The sequence below is a fragment of the Rhipicephalus microplus genome, chromosome X (assembly GCF_043290135.1).
Source record: "Rhipicephalus microplus isolate Deutch F79 chromosome X, USDA_Rmic, whole genome shotgun sequence".
Classification (NCBI taxonomy): Eukaryota; Metazoa; Arthropoda; class Arachnida; order Ixodida; family Ixodidae; genus Rhipicephalus; species Rhipicephalus microplus.
Genome location: NC_134710.1, coordinates 494,168,313 through 494,184,540, shown reverse-complemented (window position 1 = coordinate 494,184,540; position 16,228 = coordinate 494,168,313).

Below are 16,228 nucleotides of genomic sequence, written 5' to 3'. Positions count from 1 at the left end.
GTTAGCGACCATCACTCTTTGTGCTGGCTCACCAACCTTAAAGATCCATCGTTTGGCGCGCTGGAGCCTAAGGCTTCAATAGTTCGACATTACCATCATCTATAGATCTAGGAAGGGGCACACCGACACCGACTGTCCCTCACGGTCGCCAGTGGAGAATGTCACTAGTGATGACGAAAACATCGACGCCGCATTTTTGGCAGTTGTCAACTGGGCCACTATTGCACGAGAACAGCGCAGTGACCCCGAGCTGTTACCACTCATTGAATATTTAGAAGGACGACGTAAACACGTGCCATGGTTAGCGGTTATACGCCAGAGGACTGCCATCTTCTTGCTTGCGAAACGATGTTCTCTATAGAAAAACTTCTCACCAACCGACAACCCGCATTTGCTCGTCGAACCTGCCTCTCTTCAAAAAGAAATTATGGAAGCGTGCCATGATGAAGCAACTTCTGGTCATCTAGGCTACACCCGAACATTGTGCCGACTACGATGCAAGTACCACTGGCCAAAGTTACCTGCTGCTGTTAACCGTCACGTGCGAACTTCCACCGACTGCCAAAGACGCAAAGCACCTCCCAGCAAGCCAACCGGTCTTTTACATCCAGTCGAAGCACCAGCGCAGCCGTTCACCCAGATTGGAATGGATTTCCTGGGTCCCTTTCCAACTTCCACAACAGGGAACAGATGGATTATTGTGGCCACTGATTACCTCTCCCGTTATGCAGAGACTAAAGCTATGCAGCGCGGCACAGCAGAATCCGCTCAGTTCTTCATCCAAAACATCGTCCTTCGGCATGGCGCTCCGACAGCAGTGGTCACAGACAGAGGACCTGACTTCACCGCAGAGCTTTTGGAGTCGTTTCTCATACTCAGCGGTACAGCTCACCGGAGAACAACTGCATATCATCCGCAGACAAACTTACTGACGGAGCACCTCAATAGGACCCTCACAGACATGATCAGCGTGTACATTGACACGGAACATAAAAACTGGGATCAGATATTGCCGTACGTGACCTTTGCCTTTACTAGCGCCTGACAAGAAACCACTGGAATGACACCGTTAAGTATGATCTATGGTCGCGAAGTCACGACAGCGTTGGACGCCATGTTTCCGCATGAGTGTGATGACATGATGATGGCGACTTCGGCGTCTACATGGATGTAGACGCCGAAGAATTCACTCAGCTCGCCGAGGAAGCCACACAACTCACGCGTGTGTGCATCTGTCATCAACAACATCAATATGCACAACGGTACGATCCCCGACACAAGCTCATTAGCTACACACCAGGCGACAAAGTCTGGGTCTGGATTCCGATACGTTGACGTGGACTGTCTGAAAAACTGCTAAGACGGTAATTTGGCTCATACAGCGTCACGTGATGCTTGAACGACGTGAACTACGAAGTTGTTCCCGACACTGACTGTAGTTCTAAGCGCCAAAAGCATTTACCCGAAGTCGTGCACTTTCTGCGTATGAAACTGTATTTATCGAGTTAATTAGCTCTCGGTTACCGTGTTGGCGCGACCACTTCATACACCTGGTAGAGCGCCTAAGTTGCGCATCGGAACGATGCCTCTTTCGGAGGGAGGCAAATGTCACGTGCTTGTCAAAAAGAAAGACAGTGGGATTTGTGCATGTGCCATGAAGGACAATGAAATAAATGAAAAAGAAGAACTGACTTGCGCGTTCTAATAAAAAGACCGACCTGCTTCTGGTGTCTCAATCTCTGCGGCAAGACCTCTGTTTTGACGTCATGACAATATCACCTGCCACTTATATTGATGAATATTTATCATACAGTTAGATCACGCAGAGCCAATTTTCATGCATATCAAACTAAATAGCACGACCCATGTGCCCCACGAATGTCAAATGTAAACTCTTTGTAACGCATGACATGCTTTACGTGATAATCAAATTACCTACCAGAAGATCTGCTAAAGACAATCAAGGACCTTAACGAACGGTCCATTCGTGTGAAATACATGCAACCAGCGATGTGCTCAACTATCTCAGAATTATAGGCTGAGCAGAGCACGCTTAGCAATGCTGTAACCAACATCAAAGAAAGACTAGACATGGCGGAAAGCAGAAATACAGCTGTGATCTATCAATGGCATTGGTAACAGTGGTGCGTGAAAGCAGTCGGCTAAATGCACTAGCAAAGCATTGACGTTGCTTCAATCAAGAACAGATGACGCGGAAGGCCGTGCTCGACGTGATAACTTCGTGTTCAATGGCATATCTAGTATGTCATATCCGATAAGTTCTTCCATCAACGAGCCCAATCAGAGAATGAAGCCTATCATCTCGTTCACTTCGCTCAGGTCATCCTCGTACATAAGAAAGAAATAGGTAAACAAGAGGGGTGGTGGCCACACAACTATCTCGATACTATACGCCGACATACGCAGCATTGTACCAAAGTCAGATGAGTTGAGCAGCGTAATTAGCGATACAACGGTAAACATAATAGGGTTAACCAAAACGTGGATAATAAAGTAACTAAGACCTTACTGATTGTTATCACAAATATGGTATTTACCGCAACGACAGAAGAAACCGAACTGGTGGTAGTATATTGTTAGCAATATACAAAACTATCAATTCGTTTTGTGTGCCACTAATAGCGGACTTATAAATATTTTGGTGTTACAAAATACCATTCCTAGCACGTTGGTGACTGATGGTGTCTCATACAGTAAAGAGGCTTTGTCAAATAAATTCAATTCACACATCTTAACCACTGGTGCATATTTGTCTTACACCAAGCAATTAAACGTTGAAAAATACATAGCTTCCTCTTGTATGAATTCTCTATTTCTATCGCCATGTAGTGAATTGGAGATCTATTCTTTTCTTATGAAGCTAAATAAAAATACTGCGTCCGGTAACGATGAAATCAAAGTCATTCCAATACCTTATGTTGCAAATTTACCTGCGGCACCTTTACAACATATCTGCAACAGAGCGCTAGTTACAGGCATTTTCCCAGCTGCTATGAAAACTGCGAGGGTAACAATCTGACATAAAGAAGGCCCTATCAATGATTTTAATAATTACCGTCCAATATCGGTGTTACCCTTATTCTCAAAAGTGTTAGAAAACGTAATAAAAACAAGGATAACCAAGTTTCTCTATGATCATGAACTACTTGTCTGTGAGCAATTCGGCTTTCGAGCAAAGCAAGCTACAGAAATGGCATTACTTGGCATTAAAGAACAAATCGCTTAAAATATATACAGCAAGCAGTTCACCCTGGGAATATTTTTAGACTTTTTAAAGGCATTCGATTGGCCACTGTGATAGCTCAGTGGTTAGAGCATCGAACGCGTTAATTGAAAGGCATTCGATTCAGTTAAGCTTGATATTCTGTTCAAAAATTACCGTATTATGGCATTCGAGGTATTGCTCTAGAGTTAGTACGTAGGTATTTAACAGACAGGTTACAATATACGTGTGTTCACGGGTATAATTCCCAGTTAAGGGGAGACGCGGGTCGAAAAATGCGGGTTTTCTTCAAAATTACCGGTTTTTTATTTTCACCTGTTTTGATAACATTAGTACCTCTATGTTATAAAAAAATAATACAGGTCGAGACTTAACTGCAAATGCTTTAAAATTTTATCTGAAAAGCCCAAGGTGTCTGTTAAAAGGTCGAAAGTGTGCAGTCTTCGAGCACCTTGCCGCCTATAATGCGCCGCCGCTAGCCATTGTTGATCACATGAGTCGAAGAGTCGAGCCCCACTCTTCAAATAACAAGTTTCTCTCGCTGATGCAGCGCAAGAAATAATAAAAAGAATCACTCTTCTGCGCGTTCTTCGAGCGCTGCAACTGGCTTATCACATGGTGCGAATCGTGGACTGCCATTGGCCGCTGCGCGCCTGTATGTGCTGTGAATCCTATTTGCGGGGTCTATGTTTTGTCGAGCAGCGCAGCTGAACAATGCTTTTTCGTGTAATTATCTCCGTTATGAATAAAAAAAGGCATTTGCTCGCAAGTGAAAGCCGATATGCGGCGCGCTCTGTAGGAATACGCTACGAGCATCTGGTCTGATTTGCGGCAGTTCTTGGCTTGTAAAAGCCAATGCATCAAAGTCATTGACACCCGTCAGCCGGAAGGTTCGTGATGCGGCAATGGATGACGTCAGCGCCAATCTTGAGAGGTCGAAAGAGCTCGCAGTGAGAGAACTTAGCAGGGACGACATTGCCATTATGTACGACGGTATGTGACACAAACATGGCTGCAAAATGGCATGACACTGGACTTAGTTTGAGTTTCGCAGTCCTGTCGAACTTTTTCCTAGCTTGCAGTTGGCACAAGGCTCTCCCAGATGGAGCGGAAGTTTGGCAAGCATTTCATGGCCCTGTCTGTGAGCGAAATGTCTGTGAGGAGTCGGCTCGAAAACGCCGAGAGGGACAAACTCATGGTGCTGGCGTATTTTAGTCGCAGTGGCCACTACAAGAAGGATTGTTCTTTTTGGTGTGCAAATTTCATCTGATTTAATAATAACTTTCATAAATAAAAACCTAATTCTAACTTTAACACTCGTTTTTCTCGAAACACAAATTTCGCCATTTTTTCCAATGTGCCCCTCTTTATACGGGCAGTTCTAGTGCTCGGACCTGCATGAAACTTTGCCCAACGTTTTTCCAAAGTATGACAAATGCAATTATCTAGTTTGAATTTCAATATTTTATTGAATAATAAAAAAATTGTATGTATACCTTTACTAGGGTAGATGAAATATGAACATTTTACGTCTATTATTTTTCACGCGTGTTACATATTTTGTATGTGATTCTTAATTAGTTATTTGCACTCTACAGTTTATTTGAAGCATTATGAACTATGAATGGTAAAAGATTACAGAATTTTAGGGATTAAAAGAGGGGGGCAAAAGGGTTAAGGTTTTCTTTTGTCATGTTGCAGAGCTAAATGTGTGTAACTTGCAAGAAAACTAATTATATATTTGAAATCAGCATAAAAAGTTCCATAAACAGCTCAAGTTTCATTGCTCTAGGGTGAATATTAAAGAAAAAGTGTCTTCCAGTAGCATCTTTCCTTAAAACCAGTAACACTAGGTGTGCCTCAGGGTTCTATACTGGGACCTCTATTTTTTATTATTTATATAAATGATATCATTCATGTGCAGGTGGATTCTTCTACAGTTACGTATGCAGATGATACAAGTTTGTTCTTCTCTGGCAGTTGTCTAAAATATCTTGAAAAGAAAGCGAATGAATGCCTGGTCTCACTCTCTTACTGGCAGATTCAAACCAACTAGAGTTGAATGTTAGTAAAACTAACATTATTTTATTTAAGAGCAAAAGCAAGTGTGACGATTGCAGGATTTCTCTCTGGTTTAAAAATAATGAAATCCAACGAGTCTCTTTGTTTAAATTTTTAGGTGTACTTTTTTATGAGCACCTGAGTTGGACACCTCAAATTAATAAACTACACGCCAATATGTCTCGATCGATTTCGGTTTTAAATAAACTTAGGTTCCTAGTTCCAAACTGGTTAAAGCTCCGGCTATATTATTCTTTGGTTCATTCCCATCTACATTACTGTCTTTTAATTTGGGGCACAACTTCAAAAACCAATCTTGACAGGCTGTTAGTTTTAAAAAAAAAAGGTCTGTACGCTACATAGAAAATCTGCAACCTAGAGAACATACTCCTCCATTTTTTGGCAAGCTTCAGATACTTACTGTCTACCAATTACACAATCTTAAACTCAGCCTATATGTCATTAATGAAATAGGAAACACCATTGGCACTTATATGGAGCATTGATACCCAAGCGATACTCCCTATGAACTACGCTTTGATCGTTTTCGATTGCCTTTTTTCATAACAGATATGGTAAGCAAACTTTATCATATCAAATACCTTATCTACTCTACGAAAATAGCTATGTTCGTGAACATCTGAAAAAACATAACACTAAAAACAGTGTGAAGACAAAAATTAGGATGTACTTCCTTTCTTGTAAGGAGCCTTAATTGTATTGTTTATTATAAATATTTCTTTTGTGTCGTTCGTGCTTTTGAATATTAGATGAAAATTGCTCAATTTCTTTCTTTTCCAATGTATTTCTCTATGGTACTTAGTAATTCTGTCAGAAATTTCTCCTTGTTGCATTTTTATATATATTTTTATAATGGTACTGCAAATTGGTGATGACTGTAACGTGTTATTTTAAAACATGCCAATTCCCATTTTCACATCCCTCTTGCACTCAATCTGTACGTTTTATCAACTTATGTTCGGAGTTTGGTTTTTTTTTCAGGCAGTTACTTTACCAATACGTGTCACGAATAATACTTCATCGCTTCTCAACCTGGTACTATCATCAGCACTTGATATTACTTCTTCAATAACACATATACCGGGTATAAGTGATCACGACATATGGTACTTCATGCTAACAATAGCATGACCTTCCTGACATGAGAGTTAGAAATTCATCAGAGACTACAAAAAAGAAAACTAGACAACTATGAATGCCGAACTGCTAATTTTCATGGGACATTTCATATTTTACTATCTCAAACACAGTGTTCAAAAATTCAAGAATTTATTCAAGGATATATTCCCCTACAATGAGTGCGCAGTAGCAGCTCAGATTCATCGTTTGATAATCAGCTTAATCGACTAAAAACAAAAAAGCGGCTATACTGTGAAGCTAAAAAAGCTAACACTCTGGACCGCTGGTTCTTGTAAAAGCTGTTGCACATTACTTGTCAATACAAAGAAGAACAAATTTCACACTTTATAGCACCACTTTTCCTAACATACTTAAAACAAACCCGTAAAGATTTCGGAATATTACTAAGAAAAAAGATTTAAACAAAATCTCGTTTACTACACTATCTGGTACTTCAATGCCTGATAATGACTGCACAGCCTCATTAAATGACACATTTGTAAATAGCTTCTCACGCCATCTATTCATGATTATTCCCTCCTTCGTCAATATACCCACTTTCTGATGGAACCCATTACATTTGATTCTTCTGGTATCAACACGTTAAAACTCTCTTCTTGTGGCCTCGGCCAAGTAAGCTCTGAATTTCTTAAGAACACAAATAAAAACTTTTCTGACATATCAGAACGCATTCGACTGAGTCGCTTAATACGTGATAACTATTGGTGAATAAAAAACTGGAAAAGTCACTCCGATTCATAAATCCGGTGATACGTGAAACCCGCGTCATTATACACCATTATCACTTACATCAGTATTATGCAAAATGATGGAACAAGTCATATGCTCACCCTTTGCACGTTTTAAAGATATTTTTTTTACTTTGTTTCAGCATGGCTTTCACAAAAAATTTTCATGTGATACTCAGCTTCTAGTGTTCACTAACGATTTGCATACTAATGTCGACTCTGGATTTCTTACTGTGCGTTCCTTGATTTTGCTAAGGCTTTTGACAAAGAAAACTACTCTCTACTCTTACATAAACTACAAATCCTTAGCACCAACCTTACTGGTTTTAAATGAATTCAAGCTTTTTTGACTAACCGTGTTCAGTTTGTTTCTGCAAACGACACCCTTTCACCTGCGACACATGTCTTGTCTGGAGTGCCACAACGGTCCATACAAGTTTCTTTATTATTCCTAATCAACATCAACGACTTGCCTACTACCATTATCTCACTTATTTCTTTGTTTGCAGATGATTGCATAATCTACCGTAAATAACTAGCACTACTGACATTGTTCAGAATAATTTGAACACTGTGCATGAGTGATGCCGTACTTGGCACATGGAATTAAACATAAGTACATGCAAAGCTGTGAGAATTTTATGTACTACTATGGTAGATCCTGCCTATAATATAAATAACAAACCATTAGTATCAGTAACATCATACAAGTACTTAGGTATACATACAACCAACAACATGGCATAAACGTAATGAACATATCACAACTAAAGCAAACCGTACTTAGGTTACGTTCACAGAAACTATAACGCATTACCATCTGGTTTCAAACTAGTCTATATGCCACATAAGTCCACCCACAGCTTAAGTACCCGTCAGCGTCGTGGGACCACCCCCTTTTATTACAATAACCTAGTGCATAGAAGCAATACAAAACCGCGCTGCCCGTTTTATGTTGTCTACCATATAATATTCAGCATAACCACCATGAAATTATTACAACTTCCTTTACTTGCTGTTCGTAAGCAACATTCTTGCCTATGTTTTTACAATAAAATTTACTATTATAATCAACACATGTCTTCACTGTTGGTACATTCCCCCTCTTTCATATCAGCGCATCTCAACCATCCTCAGAAGGTTCAAGTGCCGAAGAGTAAAACAATTGCTCATTTATTGTCATTTTGGCCCAAGACTACCAGAGAATGAAACCAGCTTTCTGGCTTTATGACAAGCATTCAAGGCCCCATACATTTTTAAAATGACTTCTCAACTAATTAGGTACCTAAATTTAGCCTTTGTAAAATTTTCTCTTTGTTGCGCTACTGCGAATCATCTTGTATATTCACTGTGTGTATTATTAAACTTACGTGCTTATTAGGGTATATGTTGTGTACTCTTGTCAAGTTTATTATTATTTTTGCCTATTATACATGCATCTATGATAGCCCCTCCTATCTGTAACGTACCATGTACCTTAAGAGTAAAATGAAAAAATAAAAAATACTAAATTTTTTGTGGGTGCGCATAGTCTGCGCTATTATTCTCGTGAAATAATCATGCCAATCGCGGGCGTTGTGATGCAGGCACTGCTTCTAGGCAAATTAAAACGCGGTGGGTGGACCGCGTTTGCTCTTTGTTTTACTACTGCAAATCAGCTTGTATATTCACTGAGTGTGTCATTGTACTTACGTTACACACCTATTCTCGCCTTGAGCATTCTCATTCAAACTGACTTGCGTACTCGGGTACAACTAGTTAATTTTGTGAAGGGCCCCATTCAACTCGTTGTTGTCATAAAGCTGGCCTTAATGTCCAGGGTTTCATGCGGAGGAAGGTAAGTGGCAGCTTCTTTGCATTTGGATCATTTGGTCTGCTTGCACTACATGTGCCAGTCTCCAGCCACCGAGGAGCTTGTGATCACATAGCTTTTTCCAGCTGTTTAAAAAGCTTGTCTACTTGGTTGCTCGGCGGGCTTTACAGAGGAGACCACGTCCATTTTGTCTCAGTTTTGATGGTTTCAATCAGCTAGGTCTCAGTAAACATATTGAATCGTTCTGCCCCAATTTGTAATGTTTCAATAAACGTCACAATAATTAGCTCAGTGATATTTATTACGTTATTATTTAGTATCGAGTTCGCTATCAATGTCATCGCTTGCACTATTCTAATTAGGCTCATATTTGTCACTAAAATCCTAACTAGTGCCATATTATTTACAATATTCTTAATTTCTTGTTTTAGGAATGTCCTGATTGAGTTACATAGACCACCTATCCTGTCAACCATACTCTGTTTCAGTAGTTTCGAGCAGCACTGTGGAAGCTGCAGTCATTTTCGACATTTCAAGAGTGCGAGCACATCTAATTGTATCCTTCTGCGCCCTGTCGTCTGCAGGAGGTGACCATTGCTAGGGATGAGTTTGCGCACCATCGGAATTTCGTTCCATTAACATGAACAGTGCACGGCTCTGTGCAACCCACCGAAGTCAAAGTCGTCCAGCAGCTTTTCTTGGTCACGGCCCCTGCCACCGCGAAACAGTGTCTTGGGTGACCGGCTACATCGACAAGCCACGTCGTATGTTGCTGGCTTTCCGCGGCGTCTGCTGTGGGTCGCTTCAAGCTGCTTGCTTGTTGTTACCAGCTTTTTACGCTATAATAAGTGAACATGTAAAAGCGTCATTACTTGCTATGGGTAAAGCAATCAGTAGAGGGTCTTAGTGTACAAGGAATTCAACAGAGCTTAGCGTGAAACCAAATAACGGGTGCTGAAGCTGCGGTCTGGGAAAGTGTTGCCGTCTATAGAACATTCGGAAAAAACTTCGGCACATCACACAAACCTCGGGAATCGACGGCCAGCTGATTGGTCGTACGCATATTGTCTATTGTAGAGTAGCCTGTAAGAAACCCTGCGACGCATGCAGAGCGAAGGTGACTGTGCTGTAATAATGAAACATTATAAATTGGTGCTAAAGATATTTACAAATAATGTACGCTCAAATATTTGTTGAACAGTCGTCTATGTTTTCTAAAACTAGCTGTCTACACTTGTGCAACGATGTCAACATCAACACGTGTTAGATACACCAGCGACAAGCCGATATGTAGCACTCATGCTCGCGAGGATGGTATCCCAGGACACTGCTACATAAATCAATTTCAGTGGATGGCGCTCAACTGCAATGGACGTTAACACGACGAGATGCTTGTATTATAAAAGCTCATTATTGTCATCATCAGCCTTATTACATCCACTGCAGGGGAAAAACTTCTCCCATGATCTGCCGATCAGCCCGCTCCTGTGCTTTCTGCTGCAACGTTATACTTGCCTACTTTTTTAATCTCATCGGGCCTACTAACTTTCTGTCTCCCCCTCATGCGTTTACCTTCTCTGGAAATCCAGCCACTTATCCTTGACGACCAGCAGTTATCTTGCCTAAGCGCTAGTTCCCCGCCCATGCCCATTTCTTCTTCTTGATTTCAACTATGATATCCTTAACCCTGGCTTGTTCCCTGACCCACTCTGCTCTCTTCTTGCTTCCTAAAGTTACAGCTATCATTTTTCTTTTAATAGCTCGCTGCGTTGTCCTCAATTTCAACTAAACCCTCTTTGTAAGCTTCCCGGTGTCTGCTCTGTGCGTAAGTATACCGGCAAGATGCAGCTGTTATATGCCTTCTTCTTGAGGGTTACTAGTAGATTACCCTTCATGATTTGAGAATTATTGCTGAATGTGATCCCCCCATCTTTTTTCTTATAATTACTTCTCTCTCATGATTCGACTGCGTGGTTGGTACCTGTCCTAAGTAGACATATTTCTTTACAGCTTCTAGCGTACTTCCACCTATCGCAAAGCACTGTTTTCTGCCGGGACTGTTACAAACTACTTTAGTTTTGTGAATATTATTTTCAGATCTAATTTTCTCCTTTCCATGTCCAGTTCAGTAATCATGAGCTATAATTCGTCCCCTGAGTTACTCATCAAGGCAATGTCATCAGTAAATCGCAGGTTACTAAGATACTCTCCATTACCTCTTTATCAGTAACTCTTCCCAATCTAGGCCCCTGACTGCGAACACGCAGTGAATAGCATTGGAGATCATGTTTTCCTGCCTTGCACCCTTCTTTATTGGGATTCTGTTGCTTTTTTATGGAGAACTGTGGTGGCTGTGGATCCGCTGTAGATTTCTTCCAGTATATTTAGGTAGAGTTCATTGATGTCCTGATTCTGTAGTGCCTGCATCATTGCTGATGTGTCCACTTAGTCAAACGCCTTCTCGTAACCTGTGAAAACTATGTATAGGCGTTGGTTCTATTCCGCGCGTTTCTTTATCACCTGATTCGTAGACTATTATTGTCTATTGTGGAGTAGCCTGTACGAAACCCTGCTGGGTGATTCAATTGATTGAACTCTAATGCCGCCTTAATTTTATTAGCTAATATTTTTGTAGAGAACTGACAGTAAGTTGATCAAACTGTAATGTTTCAAGTCCTTGACGTCTCATTCCTTATGGTTTAAGATGATGTTGGCGTTCTTTCACGATTCTGGTACCCTTCCCATTAATAGACACTTTGATTATAAGGTGAACAGTTTTTCTAACACAATTTTTTCGCCATTTTTCAGCAGGTCTGTTGTTACCTTATCTTCACCAGCCACTTTGCCTCTTTGCTTTCCTTCAAGGGCTTTCTTTAGAACACCTGTCGTTGTATACTGGTAGGATATCGAATTCCTCCGGGTTATTATTGCTTCTTACCATATCATCCTGGTTATTTCGGCTTCTGTAAAGCTCTCTGTAGAACTCCTCTGCCACCTCAACAATCCTATTCAAATTGATTATGACATTGCCTTCTTTGTCTCTTACTGCATACATCCGATTTTTGCTAATGCACATGTTTGTTTGCCTTGGCAGTTTTGAGGCTTCTGTTGCTTTTCACAGCCTGCTCGATTCTGCACATATTATAGGCTGTGATGTTAGCTACCTTACGTTTATTGATTAACTTCGAATGCTCTACTAGCTCTCTATTGTCGGTTGAATTTGAGGCGTTCATGATTTGTCGTCTCCTATTGAGATTTTTCTCTTCTGGGGCAGTTTGCCTGTGTCTTGTCTATTTACTGTACCTCCGACTTTCAGCGCACACTGTTTCATGATGTTAGTAATATAGTGAATAAGAAAGACGTTGATATCATCACGTCAGCTATCATCAACACAAGAAAAAGGCACGTGATCGGCGTTCGAGCACTGTCATCTTGATACGCCTGCGTTCCTTTCGAGCTACCACCCGCTTGCTCAGTCTATCAATAAACCCTCTTTACGTTTGGAGTTTCACCACTTGGCTAATGTGGTGAAACTGTGGTACACAAACCACGAATCTGAGTTCGAAAAGTGGGCCGCTTTCAAGCAGGCAATATTCTCGGTTTTCGATCGCCTGCCATGCGGAAGTTGCGCGCAGAACAACGCCTACGCTCACGGGCACAAGAATCTGGCGAAACGTTTACCGCCCATATCGAAGACATACTCAATCTCCGCAGGCGCGTCGATGCCGCAATGAGCGAAAGTGCCAAGATCTATCACATTAAGAAAGGTGTCCATGACGACGTATTCCAAATGCTCCTTGCGAAGTCTCCTGGCACGGTATCTTAAGTGATAACTCTGTGCCAGAGCTACGACGAATTGCAACGGCAACGAGCTCTCACCCGTCGTCCATTTCAGCCTAACCAACCACTCGCTGCACTGGACGTCGTACCTGACCACTCCCGCCTTCTAGCACAAATGAAAGACTTTGTGCGTGAGAAGGTCGCACGTTAGCTTTCCCTCCTGCCGTTTTGTCAGCTTCAAGAGCTCCCGCAGCAGCAGCAAGAGCAACCACCGACACCGTTGGCTCCCATGCTCCAACATGCGCTTCAGGACAAGATTGCCGAGGCCATGTCAGTGCCCTTTCAGCAGCAATTTGTCGCCGCGCCTCTTACTTATGCTGACGCAGTAAAGAGGCAGCAGCCACACCAGCCCTCGCCGTTCAATAAACTGCCGCATGTCACCGCTGCTACTCAGTCTTCCATCGCATGGGCTCCTCCCCTCGCTACCACAGCCTCGACTCAGTCGTATGCCGCGTGGGTGGCACCCGTCGCTGCAAATGCCTGGCGAACGCGCGATAACCGACCGATCTGTTTTGCATGCGGCGGCCCTGGCCATATCTCCCGATACTGCCGTCGTCGCGTGCCCGGCTACACAGACGCCCGACCACGAAGCAACTACATGGACCGACCCCCTTTTGGTTACGAAAGTTCAAATCATCAGTCAAACACGCCTTCCCGTGACTATCCGGTAACTTCGTCTCGTCGTTCACCTTCACCCAATCGACGCTCCTTGTCACCCATGCGTCCACGACCAGCCCCTCGAAATGAGGAAAACTAGTCGTCGCAGTTCAGGGGGCAAGAACTGCGCTATCGAAATGTTCAAGTCCTCGCACCTTGCCGTCAAATATCGTCGAAGTTTTTGTAGAGGGCGCCCATGCATACGCTCTTGTGGATATCGGTGCCGCTGTGTGTGTTATAGACGCCAAACTTTGCCGCAAACTCCGAAAGGTGACCACGCCGCTTGATATGATGTCCTTACGTGCAGCAAATGGAGAACCTGTTCGACCTATAGCCGCCTGCACTGCCCGACTCACAAGTGCGGAGGACCACTACATTGTTGAGTTTATCGTCCTTTTCTCGTGCTCTCATGACATCATACTTGGCTGGGATTTCCTATCGCGTAATCGCGCCGTTATAGAATGTGCCCGTTCCGAACTTGAACGGCTTCCGTTGTTCGACCAGCCCTACGACCACACTAATCAAGCCGCGCACAAGCTAGTTGTCAAAGAGGACACTGACATTCCACCGACAACAGCTGCTTTGCTCCCTGTGGTCTCCGATGTAATGCGTGATGAAGTACCATTTTTTGAGCCATCAAGCCTCTTTCTAAGTCGGAAACCACTTCTGCTCCCTTATTCAGCCCTCTCAATTTCTAATGGAGCCAGTGTTCTCTGCCTTACCAATCCCTTTCCGCATACCATCAAACTGTTTAGAGGCGAGTCTCTTAGATGCATACAGCCCATTGATAACGGACAAATTTTTACCGTGCCACAAGAATCATCCCAAAGTGACCTCGCCGCCATCAGTGCTCTTAACCACTCTGATCTACAGGCTTCGAAAGTGTTCAATTCGGCGATTGCAGACGGACTGTCACCATCTGAACGATCAGAACTCCTCCAACTGCTGTACCAGTAGCGCGAATCTTTCGATGTTGTTCAACCTTCTCTTGACCGCACTTCTACCACTCTACATTACATCGATACCGGCTCCCATGCGCCACTACGACAACGACCATATCGTGTTTCTGCGGCGGAATGCCAGGTTATTACCGAACAGGTGAACTATATGCTGCAACGCGGCGTCATTAAACCTTCACAATGTCCATGGGCCTCACCTGTAGTGCTCATTAAAAAAAAGGATGATTCCGTTCACTTCTACGTGGATTACTGGCGCCTAAGTAAGATCACTCGAAAAGACGTGTATTCTTTACCCAGGATTGACGATGCCCTTGATACTTTACAAGGTGCCGAGTTTTTTTCATCATTGGATTTGCGCTCAGGGTACTGGTAGGTCCCCCTGCAGATGCCGATCTACCAAAAACAGCCTTCGTGACACCGAACGGTCTATATGAGTTTTATGTCAAGCCCTTCAGCCTCTGCAATGCGCCTGCCACCTTCGAGCGCAAGATGGACTCGGTTCTTCGGAGTTCGAAATGGCAAATCTGTCTCTGCTATCTCAACGATATTGTCGTGTTTGCGCCAGACTTTAGAACACATCTTGAGCGCCTCAAACACGACCTCACGTGCCTGAAAAATGCTCAACTCCAACTCAACCTCAAGGAGTGTCACTTCGCTGCTCGGCAACTTGCGATTCTCGGGCACGTCGTATCAAAGGACGGTATACTTTCAGACCCGGCTAAGTTACGTGCTGTCACCGACTTCCTCAGACCAACGACTATGAAGCAGTTACGGAGCTTCGTGGGGTTATGCTCCTACTTTCGCCGGTTAGTGCGCAACTTCGTCTCTATTATTGCGCCTTTGACTGAACTTATAGGCAGCACCACTGATATTTCTTCATGGTCTTCTTAGTGTGACCAAGCCTTCTGTACCCTTCGTCGTCTCCTCACTTCACCACCAATACTGCGTCACTACGATCCTACGGCAGCAACTGAGGTCCACACCGACGCCAGTGGTGTCAGCCTCGGTGCGGTTCTCGCGCAACGCAAGCCTGGATTCGCCGAGTATGTCGTCGCCTACGCCAGCAGAACTCTCACCAAGGCTGAATCAAACTACAGCGTCACCGAGAAGGAATGCTTGGTGATCGTTTGGGCTCTTTTCAAGTTCCGCCCATACTTTTATGGCCGTGCTCTTGATGTAGTAACGGACCACCACGCATTAGCTGGTTATCTTCGCTCAAGGACCCATCGGGTTGTCTTGCCCGTTGGGCTCTTCGGCTTCAAGAATATGACATTCGCGTTTTATATCGTTCCCGCCACAAGCATATCGATGCTGATGCACTGTCGCGATCTCCCCTATCCCCAGACATTGCATCTGTTTCCTCGGACAACACGTTGTCAGCTATTGACGAGGACACCATCTCTTCTGCACAACGCAATGACCCATTAATCGCTTCGATTCTTGACGCGTTATCCGAGGCACTGACACTTCCAACAACTAGAACCCTGCGCCGCCAGGCTCCGCACTTCAGTATTCGGGATGGCCTTTCGTACCGGCGCACCTATTCAGCAGATGGTAGGAAATGGCTACAAGTGATTCCCCGAACGCTGCGCTCTACTATCTGTGCGTCGTTTCATTCCGACCCCCAATGTACTCACGCCGGTGTTTTCAAGACCTACGGGCGCCTACAAAAAAGGTATTACTGGCGTATAATGTTTACCTTCGTCAGCCAGTTCGTTCGCGGCTGCCACAAATGTCAACGGCGGAAAAGCCCGCCACATCCTGC